At 41.4% G+C, this 16,213-nt stretch overlaps 1 protein-coding gene across 3 annotated transcripts in view; it reads right to left on the bottom strand.

Moving 5' to 3' along the window:
• Positions 1-16,213, bottom strand: part of Ubx (ultrabithorax) — a 205,318-nt gene that overhangs the window by 105,780 nt on the left and 83,325 nt on the right. For 2 of the 3 annotated variants that reach the window (XM_011150519.3, XM_025301042.1), the window contains one exon: positions 15,160-15,899. The exons of the other annotated variant lie outside the window; for it this stretch is intronic. The gene's annotated coding sequence lies outside the window, so the exon portion shown is untranslated. Of the gene's footprint in view, positions 1-15,159; positions 15,900-16,213 lie in introns of those variants that run through there. 3 annotated transcript variants of the gene reach the window in all.

Here is a 16,213-nt window from a genome sequence, read left to right on the forward strand (position 1 = left end):
TGCTCCTCCCTTCTTCCCGTGCTATTGCCATCAGCACAGCTCGCTCGGTGGGTAAACCATGATGCGCTGTGGCCTATCTTCGGATCGCAATCGCAATACGGTTTTTAACGTTATGATATAATTTGCTATTGGCAATTCATTGTTCCCCTATGCGTTGTTTACACCGTCATAAATCGATTACAGGTCTCTCTGACTATTGAGCGCATATTAGATAGTGATTTACAAGTAACATAAAACTACGGCATGCACACGAAAGGCTGCTTTCGAAAACGCCGCAACGAGGGTAATGAAGAAAAATTCCTGCGATGTCTTCTTTCGACGTTTGTGGGCGAAAACCGTATCGGTTTAATCTTCCAACAGGAGAAGCGTTGATTTACGATTCTCGCGGGAGGAGCCATATATTTCACAGTTATTTGATTTAAAACTTCGTATTAAACTTTTTGGTCTAAAGGTTAATTCCCAACGGGATTAACAAAATCCACTGGCGGGCTTGTTGAGTTTCTAGACGGACCATTTTCGTATTTTGACGGTAAAGTAACGGTTGTTTCTCAGAAGAGAATGAAAGTGTACTCGCTGACGGATGCGCATCGGAGTCGTGAATATTTCCGAGCAATGCCATCGATACGAATATTCTGCCAGTTCGGTGGCTAGATAGTCCCTCACTCGCCGCGTATTCGCTTGAACACCGAGGATAATCCTCGTGGATTATTGCGGTATCACGTGGGTCCATACGTGCTCACTAGTAGGACGTCGTATTTGTATGCCGCGGAATACACCTACGTGTTTGTATCGCAAGGGTTCTCCATGGAAACCCTTGCTAGGGGCCGGGCCCGCTGCGATACCCTAATTCCTAAATCTGTCGCCATAAGTCCTCGTTACAATAAATAACCAGACCGGTGTGTGTCTGGGCTTGCGTCTCCTGCTTCTCCTCACTCTCCTCCTCTACCATCTCCTTCTGCTGGGCCACCTCCTGCAGCTTCCTGAACTAGCTTTAAATAAGCCTACTTGCTCGCGCCTACTTGTGCATATGGTTCAATCGTCTCGTGAAAAGCGCACTTCATCAAACGCTAGTTTTGCTAGTTTGTTAATAAAAAATTATGCTTAACATACTTTCCGGAATGTTGCTCCCTGCTAGCAATACATAAAAAAATTTTCTCATACTGTAAAAAAAATTCACGACGAGATATAATAGCTTCAATAGTCAATGAAGGATGTTTATCGATTCAAAGGTTGGTAAGTCCTATAATATTTATCTAGAATAGCTAATATTGCATTGATTTTGCAATACGATGTTATTTGTGATTTATAAGATGCGCATTATCAGCGCTTTCGTTGCCTATCTTATGTTTCTCAATGCTGCTCTATTTTATGTTTCTTTCATCACGTTATACGTTGTATCTTACACTAAAAGCGGATACAAAGACATAGCGGGCGTAAAATAATGCGATCGGTAAATTCTAATAAACGTCCACCTGCTCCGCACAGACATATATAAATAAAATGTCGACGTTCGAAAGAGAATGATCAGCGCATTCTATCCATGTATATGTGGTCACGTGCGTTCCAGCGCATGCGCTATATCCAACGATGTATACATGCTTCATCATGGGCGCCGCAATATACGACATTGTGGCACGTACTGGTTGTGTAGTAACACGCGGTACAAAATCTTCTGTCGAAGATCTTTAATGAAGAACAGAAGTAGAAATTCGTAAAACTTGTAACTAAATAATATATTTGTCCAAATTCTTATAAAAAAATATTATATACACATATCTATATATGTATATATGTACATATGCATACGTGTCTTTAAATATGTATTTAAGTATGTACGTATGTATATATATGTGTATATTTCTTTTGAAGCGAAAAAAGTGATAAATGCTCCAAAAAACTCAGTTTGCGCGTTTCCTTTACAGCGAACCACCATAGAAAGTAGCAATAACGCGAGTTCAGTTGCAGTTGCAGCAATGTGAAGATGCGTCTAGAATAGCGGAGAAAAAAGGAAAGCCAAGCAGCGGGAGAAGAGGATAGCAAAGTTAAAATCGCGCATAAGAGGAGAGAGAGAGAGAGAGAGAGAGAGAGAGGGAGGGAGGGAGGGAGGGAAAGGAAGAGAGAGAGAAAAAGAGAGAGAGAGAGAGAGAGAGAGAGAGAGAGAGAGAGATGCATTTCGAGAGTGTATGAGAACGAGCGGTTAAGGGGTGGGAAAGATGGCGCAAGGGGGTACGAGGGTGTCAGGAGAGGCAGGAGAAGGCAATGGTGGCAGGGGGAAGCGGCACAGCGGAGGATGAAGGCGGTGGGGGTGTGCATTGCGGATTTATTCCCGCCAACACATTCATCATGGCGGATTTAGCTGAACCCGTAACGCATTGCCCTGGATATATATCTGCTTTCATCCCCACCCTGACTTTCTCCCTCCTCTGTCCTTTACCCCTCCACCGCCTCATCTCAATTCCGACCGAATCTCGCCGGTATATCCCGTATTCTGCAAAACCTCTCTTTTTCAATGACTCCTTAACTCTTTCCATAATACGCGAAGCGAAAGGGTACTGGATCGTTTATGATGCTCTGAGTGTCATGTTTCGCATTGGCATGTCTTTCCCCAAATTATGATACTGTGACAAACATTTGTACTGCTGCTACAAATAATTACTACTTGATAAGAATATTCCAAAGAATCTCAAACAAATTGGAATATGTCTTTGATGACTTGCATTGCAACACGGACAATATATTACATTAAATATCAAGCTACATGCATGGACACTTCTCTTTCTTCGCTGTTGACCATTCGTGGCAGAAACAGACCGTAAATAGCTCCTTAATAAATCTTTGGTGTGCTATCAGCAGCTGATCGTAATGCATCATGGCGCAGCGTTGACAGACCCCTCTAACTACTCTTCACCCTTCGTCCTCGCGCTACCTCCTCTCTTCTGCTCCGCGTAGATACGATATTATGGGGATTGGTATAAATCTATGGCTCATCCATCTACATTTTATCCCCAGAGAACCAAGACACCCACGCAGAAATGCGCGTACAAGCACACGGACGTGCCGAAACGCGCACAAATACCGTCAAAATCTTCCTTCTTCTCCGCTCCTCATATCCTCAGGGTCCCTATTCGCCCTTCTCCCTCGAGACGGTTCAAATCCGATCTCCAGCTCAACCCTCCCTCCCGTTCCTCCCTACTCTTGCTCGTTCCACCTGCTCTATCGAGATTCCAATAGCGGCCTTATCGAAGGCTTTGTACGATGAGGGATTGCAAGCTACCCGGGCACTTTCTACGGTCCTCACGATATTTCACGTTTATTATCATATTTCAGGTATTCGCAATCCATTCTTTATCACGAAGTCAAGTCATATTATTAATGAAAAGAAATGATCGTGGGATGTTCCGTGTACGACAGAAGTGAAAATTTTCTGTATATAATACTCCATGTTTTGATATTTGTGTAAAAGTCGAATATGAGCTTCACATGAACATTACTGCAACTGCTACACTACATGCATATGTCCGTGATCAAAGATGCGAAAAGGTGGGAACATTTCGAGATAGGAAGAACTTGCTTCAGCCTATTCCCCGTTCGTTGATTTAACAAAGTGCGATCCGCAACGGAATGACAGCTGTTCCGAGTGGCCCTTGTAGCAAGGACGGAAGGGAGAAGGGGAAACGAAACGATTCAAAGGCCTCCCTTCTTCTCACCCTAATGCTTGTCTCTTTCTCTTCCTACCAAATATGGCTATCGTCCCTCACAAAGATACTTTTTTGAATTTCAATTTACTTCACATCGCAAAGTATAGTACGTGCTTCGAAAGATTTATCACGGGACTTTGTAATTCTATATATATATATGTGTAGTTTACATAAAGTATAGACACCGATAGTCATTCTAAAGTACACTTTTAATTTATGTCCATCAACGATTTATGTCGGAGCGGAGAATTGCCATTTCTTACTACACGAATAAGTTATTCACCAACGTAAAGGACTTCTTACAAACAAAGTTGAGACACTTCATTGCGCGGAACGAACGTGGTACACCTCCAAATAGTACGGCGTAGCTTCTTAACTTCTACTTTCGTCATCAAACTTTCATGAGGTTCCGAATGATACGTCGAGCAAGAAAAACTTGCGACGAAATTACCAAAGGCCTGCGTCAGAGCTTGCCTCAGAAACCTCGGTTTGGGTGGGAGGGTGGAGACAGAAACCAAGCAAGAGATGGCAGGGAAGAAAGAAATGTAAAAGAAAAAGAAGGTGTATCTCGACCCAAATTCAAGGGACGAGAAAACTTGGCTCGTCAATCAGCAACCGGAAGGAAGAAAGTTCCGGTGCGAGGACAAGCGCTTGCCTTCTCCTTGTATATCTTTGATACTTCCCCCCACCATGTATACATAACGATCATGCATCCTCTTTATTTGTAATATTTTCGATATAATAAACGACTATGCATGCCTCTCATTGCGTCGCGCGCAATGGGAAATCGCTGAATCGTATCAATCGAAAGGCTAGAGATTAACGGCCAAACTTTGGAGACTAAAGGAGTACTTAAGTGCCGCTTATCAAAATTCAATCTAGTATTAAATCCTCAATATCAATCCGGGAATAAATCTGAATGTAATGAGAATATTTTCACAAATTAGATTCTGAGAAAGTTTTGGAAAAAATCTGTGAGTACTTGATTAGACCACTGCCAGAATTGGCAGGTAGAAATATTGTCATTTTCAAGAAATTTAAGGATACGTATAATCAGTACTAAAAGGTAGCAACATTCTTTCTCTCATCAGTTCTGTAACTCATTCGTATCGAAAAAGAAATTTTTTAATAACTTTCAGAAGATACATTTTGCTATTGGACGTGGGATAAATGTTTTGAAACTTACTGGATAAAACTCACTAAAATAAAAGTGTTGCAAACTTTCGTTCACTAGCTATACAGTTTCTTATAATCCTCAATAAAATAATATTTACTGGGCCAAAATTCGTTAGCTTTTTAATTATTCTCAACGTATCTGGATGAAATGGCACGATAATATAATATAATAAATGATGTTTCAAGCTGTCAACCTGTCAGATTAGCTGAATAATCAATAGCCATAATATACACGCATATCTAGACATGGTGCGAACGATTAAAAACAGTGAGTTTTAGTCCAGTAAGTGTTAAGTCCTTATTGGAGTTCGGTGCACATATAAATCAGACGACGCAATATCAAAGAGTGGACGCACGATATGTCATGTGAAATTCGGCTGAATCATTTCCTATGACAAATGAGCAACTTCCACAAAGAGGTTATAGCCGCGCCTGCGCCGTAGCCGCGACGACGACGACGACGGCCGTCGCTCGTATCTCACTCCGGCCATCAGCATTTTCCAACTTGTCTCACGGATTCCCTCCCGCATGCTCACTGATGTAAGTAACAACATATATAAAAGTAAGTGACTCGACTCTCTCTCTCGCGCGGGGCGGTGATACAGGGTCCTCCTATCTGCGGAGTCTATCGGGCAGTAAACAGCGTGCGGCAGATAAGGCGGGAGATATATTATAGACTCCGTCCCGTCGTATATACAAACGTACACCGAACGAGGCTGTGATAGTTAGCTGGCTCTAGCCAAGACCCGAAGCCCAAAGCTAGAGCACGGAGGCGCGCGCGTGTGCGCTCTATATATTTCGCTTCTTTTTTCGCCGGGTTTCGTCCTGGTAAAAACGCCGCCGGCGTCTGAATACTCGCGCGTAGAGGACGGAAGTCGGTTTGCAAGCCAAGCATGGGGCGGCGGCGCCGAGCAACCCCTTATTTTACTCCTTCCTAGTCGGTGGCCCAAGTAGCTGCCTCTCCCTCCTTTCCCTCCCCCTGCCCTTCCCTCCGCACCGAGGATCGACTCGACCCCCCTCTCCCCCCGCTCGTCTGTCCGTACACCCAGACCCGGTTCACCGTCCTCTACTTTAACTTCTTTCGCTTCTCCATCTTTTTCTTTTTCAGCCAATGCTCGAATGCTCGATGCTGCGATACATCACGTGTACGCTGTTGCCGGTTGACTTTCTATCTCTCCTCTTCGTTTTCCTTTAACAGACGCGGAAATCTAACTCCAAACTCGCCAAACGAACATTTCTGCTTTCTCCTTTGGCGAATTGCCATCCACTATCCATTTAGTGGATCGAAACTTCTTACTATTAAGCTTCCGTGAGCAGAGACGGAGGAAAATCGCACCTTTCGCGAAGCTATAACAAGACAGTTTTGCTCCACGGACGAACGGAATCCGCTACCGCGCGCACATTCGCGCGAAACTGATTCTCACCCATAGCGTTTTCGACTAAGGTGGGCTCGGATCGCTCCGGGTGCGATCAATGACGTCGTAAGTACTGTGATAGGCCGTTGGATTAGATTCCCTGTGTTCCAGACGAAGCTTATGACGTCATTAATCGCTGCGCGAGTGATTCAAACTTGCTTCAACCAAAAAAGCTGTGAGTATTGTTAAGCGCGCGGCTGGCAGCTCGAGGGACAGTCATAGTTTTCGTCACGGTCGGCGCGGTAGTTGTGCACAAGCGCTCCTATACGCTAACACGTCCGAGAAGGAAAGGGTTTGCGCTTTATATCAGCATTATTTCAAAATGATGCCACGCTGGGGGCGAGTTATTATATCGCTGTCAGCCACCGCACTACCCCACGTTGATCTGCATAATCATCATGGTCTCCCCTACAGAGCATCCCGGTGGCGGTAGATCGGCCCTTCGTCGTGATTCGAGACCACTCAATAGAAGCACGCGGCCATCGAGCCAACCGCGAAAGCGATTACAAATTAACGTGACATTTCTTTGCGCTTCAATATGAACTCTCCCTCACGTCTCTCACACCTCTTATAACGCACACCCTTTCTTGCTCCCTCGGGGGTCGGTTGCAATTATCGTGCCTTTTGTTCCATAAGTGCAACTACTTCTTTGTTTCCTGTTCTGAGGGGAGCGGGACTGGAGGTACGTATTAGATTTATTTTTTCTTGCGTCTTTACATGGAGTTTGGGTGATTGGGTGGGAGTAGACGCCTCTCTCTTATCTGGAATTGCTTTTCTTTATTATAATTGGCTATTTTATATTTTAGTTCTCCGGCGTGAGAAATATCTCAAGGTATCGGTAAGGTTGTTATCAAAAGCAACAGCAAGTCCATGCCCTTTGTAAAGAAGGAAAAAAGAAGTTTGTAGCGCGCAAAATAAACCGACAAAAAGTTAGACCCAACCTCCCATGTAGACCTAGATTTACGACGTGCACCATTCGTTCCAAAGTCACGTTAAAAATGGAATAACCTTGGAGGCGCGGTCTATTTCTCTTTAATTTTAAGGGACAAACTCTGTTTTTTGGGAAAGATAAAATCCCCAATGCGTGACGGCCCGATAGTTTGCGTTTCCGCAAACATCTCCGACCAGTCCCTTCCGTTGGATCACCGACCGTTGTAGTTCCGAGTGGCAAAGAGACGCACGTTTCGTGTAGACCGAGATTTTTGTCGCGAACTAAAATTCTTTGATGAGAGACTATAGATACGACGAGAAAGATTCGAAGGTCTTCCTTCTTCTGTTGCTAGGGTCCTTGGATTGACTTATGTTGACAGGTAAATCCCGCGAATCGCTCTATATTTATTTGTTCAATGTTGCACTCTTCAATAAATATTTTTATATAATTGAGAAATATGAGAAAGAATCAAGAATTTAGTTAAAATGTATATGATATACTTAAATTCAAACGAAATACAATAAATGAATAATATTTTGTTATTAAAAAAACATGTTTATGAAAAGTTCAAGTTCAATTTCTTGCATAGTTATTAGCGTTTCTCGATTTGAATATATATAAATATATTAGTTCCTGATAAATGTTATATTTTATAGCGGCTAAATTAGTCGTTTCTAATAGGCAGAAATGCCTGTGAACAGGCAACATCAAATTTTTATTTTATCAACTTAATTTCTCTTCAGGATTCATCTTCTAATTCTGTATGTGATTCTATATATAAATAGAGAGCGAGAGAAAAAGAGAGGGGGAGAGAGAGAGAGAGAGAGAGAGAGAGAGAGAGAGAGAGAGAGAGAGAGAGAGAGAGAGAGAGAGAGAGAGAGAGAGAGAGAGAGGAAGGGAGAGAGAGAGAGAGAGAGCAATATCAAGATTCCGAGTATCATCTACCGAAATAAATTTCGTCCTCGCACATTCACCGAAGTACGATGTTTTTCATGTAAATACTGAAGAAACTGACAACACCCCGTGGAGACGCTTTGATCTCGTTATTCAGGCTTAAAAGAGATGCCAAAGCTCCTTATTAAAATAATCTAAACCCTTACATACATTATTATACATTTGCGCGCACTAGATTTTTTCAAGAAACATTACATATGTAATTGCAATTTTTGCAATATATTAAATGATATTACTATTAAGTAATATCAATTTTTATAATATTAAGTAATTAAGTAATAACCAATTTTTATAATATTAAATGTTACTCGCCTTCTCCCAAGTTGGAATCTTGGTTTGAATATGAATAAGATATTAATAAATACCAACAGATAATTATTCATAAAATATCACTAGACACAAATCAATATAGCAATATTTGCAAGATTTGCATATTTTAAAGCCGCAGTCGTAAATTATTTATATAAACTTTAATTGAAAGCATAATTAATTACAAATTTGCACTCATGGTCTATTATTCGGCTCTATTTGAATCAATATTTTTTATTTAAAATAAATATAATGTAATGTTACATAATGATAAATTACGAATGCCGGCTTAAATGCTGACTCGAGTATTCCGTTGTATTCTCAAAAATTCCGTCAAATTTCCGTAAAGATCGAAAGTATAATCATGTATGGATCATGTATAACAAATTACTTACATAAGAAATGTACACGATATGTCGCCGATTGCGTTCCAACGCCCTGCATCCTTCATCCTGGTATTCCAACATCTTCCAACAATCCAACAATCCAACATCTTCGATTCTCCGTCATGACACTGACACTGATATTTGCACTAATATTGACATTGACACTGATACTGACACTGACACTTACGTAGATTTAATTTAATTGAAAAATTTAAATTTAATTGAAAAAGATCGAAGAAACGCATATTTATCACTGCAATCGACGAGAGCTCGATTGATCGTGTCAAGGACCGGCAAAATATTCGAATCGTCCGACAGAAATTGGAAACTAACATGTAGATATGTGTACTGTACCAGGATGTGCATCGTTCGCCGTCTCGAGACGTAATGTGATACTTGGAACACTACTCGATCCTTAAGGGCACCAAAACAATGAACAAAAAAGACGAAATCGTACTGTGTCAATCGCCAGTCACCAACGTTGTCCGCCAATGAACGGCCGAGTGATCAAAACATTCAACGCGTTTGAAATATTACGGACCTTCAAGGCGGTCAAACCTGTCCTTGCGTATTGCACGCTTTTCCGAGATTTTCTATTTCTAGTTCTGGGTGAGTAAGCAAATAATTCGCATCACGTAATATGTGTATATCAGTGTGTTTTTTTATTTCATTTCTTTCACACGATTAAAATATTTCGTCGACTGGTGAAACACTGACTCGGACTTTCTTCGGCGTCGAATTAATTAACATGCGTTTCTCTGATCAAATTATCATAGCTGCGCAAGTGTCAGTAAGTATATATATATTTTTTTAACTGAACCAGATTGCACTTTTTACTGTTAGAGCGAAACAGGTATATAACATAGTGTTGGAGGGAAAAAAAACGAAATTCTAGTGAAGCATTAGTTCCGCTAAAAGGAACATAGGCCTAATGTGCCAATGTCAGTGTCAATGTCAAGAATGCCGAGGAATAACGAGGAGTGAAGATACTGAATCGTGGAGAAAGGCCGGAAAAAATTGGACACGCTAGTACACGGGCAGCGATATTTCAGATATTTTCAGGTGTACCGATTCATTTATTGTACAGGTGTCTGATTTTGACCGACGAATTTGCCAAGAACAAGAAGATACTTGAAATTTAAACTGGTAATAAACCAAAATGTTGATCTTGTATTTAAAAAGAGCACCGCAGCGAATATACAATCAGATATTAGATCGTAAATTTCGTCATGGTGGCATTTTTATATAATTATCGTTGACAATTCGTACAATTTTGCGTAATTGTATTTCACATTTATATATTGTTGATTAATAATTATTGAAATCCACTAGAAAATATCATCTATTTCATTTGTAATTACTATTTCCTACAAATTTCCAATAAGGAATATGCTTTATAAATTAGGATTCGGCATATATAAAAATATATGAAGAATATATAAAAATATATAAAGAAATATAATATATTTATAAACGCTTGTTTACATACGATTTTTAAAACATTATTATATATCAAGATGCGCGTTAAAGAATAAGTTGCCCCGTTATGCCAGCAGAACCGCGAGGATAAGTTAACAACTAATTCATAAAGGATCGGGAACAGCCAATAACAGCTGGACCTCGCCGTTGTCTTGAACGGAGTTGTCCAACCAAGGAATAATACAAATGCACTAGGCAGAGAAGACCAACCTACCCCTTACTATCCGCACACCCGTCGCCCGCAGATAAATCTTCCCGCCCTCTAATTGGCCTTCCCTCCATTTCCTCGGCCCATACTCTCGGTCGACCTGTTCCTTCTTCTCCTCTCTCTCGTTTCTGTACCTCCTTCTCTCCACGTCCCCTTTCTCACTCCTCGCTCGTTTCATCCTGGTTTCACTTCCCTCCCTAACGGGCACGGCTCCAGGAAACGTTCTCACCCTATGCACCGCCACCCTTTTCTCCCATCATTCGTCTCTAAACCGGCGAATTATTAGAATTATTAGACATTATATTGGCCGCAAAATGTCCGTTAAACCGCCAGAACTCAATTGTAAATTAAGATTTCTGGTAATGCGGCGAAATGTATGTGCTCTCCGAACTTAGCAGCCATTATTAAAGTTTCAGACTCGTATATCGGCGGGAAGATTTGTTCATACGGAATTTATTCTGAGGAATATCATATTACCGTGCAATACAATAAAAATACGTTGCAATCGCGGCAAATCCAATTCCGAAACTCGCTACAACTCGTTAACGGGTCTCGATTCCTCGTACTCTTTTAGACTATTTGAAAGTTATCGAAGCGTGATTTGTGCTGAAATCGAAAATGATTTAGCATTCGTGGAAAGTAACAAATACCGGCCGAGAGTTACGAGCGCGTCGTTATAAAGACATGTAATATTTGTAGCAACGAGAGCTACATCAGCGAAGCTTTCGCATAGTTTCTCTTTCTCTATCCTACTCCTAAACGTTCCCCATCTCTCTTTCGGCCAACCAACCACCCCACAGTTCGTTTCCGTGTTGTTACATAATACACGCTGCGGCGCGGTTACGTGGATGAGGGATGAGGTGCTGCGTTGCCTAATAACCTCCCCTTTGCACAACACCCCCTCAAACCCGAGTGAATCCTCCTCCGACCCTCTTGTTATACCAAGCGCACAGGATACGATGGTATTTGCGAGCGGTGCATGCAACTACGAGCAAACCACCCTGCAAGAGCGCGATGGTATAGAAACACTGCTAGAATACTACTGACGAGAGAGAAAGAGAGAGAGAGAGAGAGAGAGAGAGAGAGAGAGAGAGAGAGAGAGAGAGAGAGAGAGAGAAAGGCGGGGGGAAGAGGGAGGAGAGAGAGAGAGAGAGAGAGAGAGTGTGAGAGAGGAGGAAGAAGAAGAGGGGAGGAAGTATCTGAGGGCACCAGGCTACGGAGGGGAGCGTGAAGTAATTATATGAGGGCGGAGCACGCTAGACTCATCTACACCTAACACATTCATATCAGTCGGCCCGAGCCAAGGAGCTGCTGAAACGTGAAGCTCGTACATCAGGATTTCGTTGCTGGGATAGTAAACTCGAGGAATATGGCAGAATGAGTTTCCACCTAGCTAAACCCATTACTGATTTCTTTCTATAGAATAAGAACGTCAACGTTTTTGCATGTGTGTATACTTGTGGTACAGCACTATGTATGTGTGTGTGTGTGTGAAAAAACATGTCATCATCGACAAAGGGATGATGTACTATCGGCAGAAATGTCGAGAGAGAAAGTTCAAAGAGACAAACTTCATTTTTATCGAGGAGACACACACACACACACACATATATATATATATATATTTATTTATAACACGCGTCATTCGAAAGTTATTCGAAGTTTCGTTAGATTGAAACATGCAAATGATAAATTTGATAATACTCAATTGTTGATGAAAAAATCATTGCACGATGTGGGAGAAAGGTGGAAAGATTAAAGAAGCGAAAGAAAGATGGTGTGAAAGGAGGAGGGTAGTGTTATACATTTAAGTGGATACTCCTATATAGAGGGACTTACTGGGATTCAATTACCGCAACGTCTGCAAAGCACGCTATTCCCACACCCTTATAAGACTACCCTTCGCGTTGTGAGCGTCCCCACCTTTCCATCTCCTCAAGAACGAACAGGTGCTCTTGCGCCTGCTGTAAATTGCTCCCCCTGTAATCCAAAGTAAAGCGGTCGTTTTATCTACGCCATGGCGAGATGGATGCCTCGCTACGTCTTTTTGCGTAATAGATTGCAGCTAATGCCTCCGGTTTCGATCGGAATTATGTTTTCTACAGGGCGGGGATTGTAATTTCTAGTCAATTCTCTGGCGGATATTAGCGGTAAATAACTCAAGGTGCAATATAAAATAATTACTCGATCGAATGAAACTAGAAAACTAATGTCCAATGCATAAATGATTATAATTAATGATATGACAGAAACCTGCAAAATTAATAATTCAATAGAATATCTGCAAACTTAAGTTTTTTAAGATTCTTTAATACCCGTGTCACATGAATATGTGCCTGATATTTTATGTGCTTTTCTGTCTAAAATAATTTTGTATTTAAATCTAAAATATCTCCAGACACATAAAAACGTTCACTAAAATATTCAGTAAAATATGTGCATTCCAATGACGTATATGCATTACACTAGAACCTCAATGTATAGTTTCCGAAAAATGGCAGGACCAGCTTTGCCTAAATGAAGGGATCGAGGATCGCAATGTTATAATTAAGGATCACCGAACAGGAAGTGTTGCGTGAGGCCAATAGCAAACTTACGCCTAGATCGGTTATGTACCTTCGTTCGGTTCGAACGTAGGTACATAATTCATCGGGCGTGCACCATTGTCGGGAGCTTCATTAATACAAATGGCGTCTGCTGAATTCTGCCTCCGACCACTCTCCGCTACGTGTGCGATAGTAACGAGGGCTTCCGTCTATACGTGTGAGTACGTGACTTTGTGTGTATGTGCTCGTGTGTGCGTTAGCCGCGCGCTATGTAGGAATAGCGAACGATAGCGGTATCCACCCCGCTATGTTGAAAGTGTGTGCTACCCTTGGAGATGCCGAGACGCGCGGGACATATTTTTGTAGTCCTTGTCGACTTTCATGAGGGCGTCTTTCCGCAATAACATATTAATATCTCGGAGCATCGTGAGACTTATGGCTGTCCGTAGAAAGCTCAACTCCGGATCACGCGGCGCCCGTTAAGGCGGTTTCACTATACTGCGATGCCGCCTAACGAGTGCTTTAAGCGTCGTAGAGCTACTGCCGCACGTTCGCCACATATCGTCGTGGAATTGATAATTATCTCGACGGAGAAAGAAAATGACAATCGCGTCCGCGTGCGATTTTCCGTCGACGACGTTCTCAGATCGATGTAGATATATATACGCATCTTGTCGGCGACAAGAAGGTACTATAGTGCAATTGCAGAAGCTAATTGTTCTTGTGACGTAATTGAAAGTAACAATCGTGATATCGATATATACCTAACATTCGACTCGTATCGCGAACAATGACGGACAATGGGATCGAGGAAAGTGGATCTGATAGGATGGATTGCTGCGGCCAGGGCCGCAGGCAAAAAAGCGTAAGACGTATAATTAAGCTTATATCGCATTTATTGTTTTTTTTTTTTTAGCAATCGTATAATCAATGTGATATTACAATAGCGTTCGAAACGACAACCGTCTCTTAAGAACGCCGACGTATAACCTTAGTCATTAGGCAGCTGATGCGGCCCTGGTCGCTGTCGGATTACATATAATCAGGATTCAGATTTGTGAACAACTGATATTCTAATATATTACAAAAAAGAAGAATCTCTGTGCCACGCGAAACATTTACACAAATAACTACCACTACACATAGGTAACACCTATCCCTACATGTCTAATCGATAATGTATAGCACAGCAGAGCAATGAAGTATTCGTTCCGCGAGATCCACAAAATAAATAATTGTTAACATTACGTTCCTTCTTAGAAATACTGCGTTTACGTATTATTCTCGCTTCCTCTTATAGCGACTATTCGTATACATTCATTAACTAGAATAAAATTACTGTATAGGATAGCGCCGTACACTTTTTTTTTTCTTCAGAGTAGGCGTCTAGGTACACTAAGTGTAGATAACATATGTTATGTCCATTTGCAATTTATCCTCGCCCATATTTCTCTCAGAGAATAATGTCGATTAAAAAATTATTTCCGTATTTATTTTAAAAGAGGTATCCATCTCGAGACCGCGCACTCTTGGCCGCTTCAGCAGGTACTAAGCAGACGCACATCATAAACGTTTCTATACAATATTAACAAAATTATCGAATATCAACATATATATTTTGTACCAATCAAAAGAAGCACGTTTCCATCATTAACTTCGCCTGCTACCGGTAATTACGTCTTCGAGTAATAGCTCTAATTAATAACAAAATGGAAATAAAACAGTCTTTCTATAACGGATGAGCGAAAGTCACCGTTGGCAGAGCGAAATCGGTAATAATATAAACGTCTTCTCGTATCGCTTCGCAGGTAATAAAAAAATAACAAAAACATAACATCAACAGTAATCGCGCGTCATTCTATTTTACTTCCTCCAATTCTCTCTCTCTCTCTCTCTCTCTCTCTCTCTCTCTCTTTCTCTCTCTCTTTCTCGCTCGCTCGCTCGCTCGCTCGCTCGCTCTTTCTTTCTTTCTCTCATTCTCTCCCTCTCTTTCTCTCCCTCTCTCTCTCTCTTTCTCTCCTTCTGTCTCCCATTCTCTCCCTCTCTCTCTCTCTCTCTCTCTCTCTCTCTCTCTCTCTCTCTCTCTCTCTCTCTCATGAGGATGTACTGAGTGCGCATTTTCGAGGGAAAACATAAGCAACAAAATAAAAGAGAGACTTGCGAAAAGTGTGTTTATAACAATTTTGTACATTATGTTATAAAAAAGAGTCATACTTCCGCTGAGCTCGTCACAAATATCTAATTATTCTGCATCAGCCCAATCTCGTTCATCGAGAGTTTAGATGCTTCTACGATCTATCTTTTCTTTTAACCCTATGAGTAGTTGTAGCCTTTCCGTTACGTATTTTAGTTTCTAACTGTCGCACAACCCACCGCAACGTACGTCGAGAATAAGACTCTGTTTTCGGTCGATTTTCTGCAAACGACACCCTGAATCCGCGGACGTTCACTGATTTTTCGGTTTTTTCTTTTTCCTTTTTTTTGGCCACCCCCGACAATTCAACCTCTATCTACATGCTACTGTACCAAAGCAGAAACTACAGGTAGAGAGACCAGAAAGGGGAACGACTACGACAGCGCTAGGCTTATACGGATGACACTGTGTGCTTGGATACTGATTGGTCTGGGGAGCATATCGGTCAAAGTGAGCTACGGGAGGTAGCCATGGTGGGGGAGGTTCGTCACTCACCGGGTGCAGCATCCGATTCGCCGCAACCGATAAATTGACGATCGACAGATACGCACATCGACTATCTATTTGGCATTACAGAGACAGCGGGTGCAGCTTGCCACTCACCTGAAACAGGAACAGAAACGACGAAGTCAGCTCATTCCGCATGTTAGCGAATATTTCTAAGGGGTATAGCAATTCTCTAATGAGCGACAGACGTGATTCTGTAGTAATTGCAACGGAAATTGCAGTGAAATCATTAAATTATTAAATGAATTTTTCCTAGGTATTATATCAAGTTATGTGTTACGTTAAGAAATATTATATTATATTGTAGTTGTTACTATATTATATTATGTTACTTTACTGTATTATATGTATAATATACAACAATGACAAAATGTGAATATATTTTATCATCATATTGCTTGAAACAACAC

This window comes from Harpegnathos saltator, unplaced genomic scaffold (assembly GCF_003227715.2).
Source record: "Harpegnathos saltator strain DR-91 unplaced genomic scaffold, Hsal_v8.6 scaffold4, whole genome shotgun sequence".
Taxonomy (NCBI): Eukaryota; Metazoa; Arthropoda; class Insecta; order Hymenoptera; family Formicidae; genus Harpegnathos; species Harpegnathos saltator.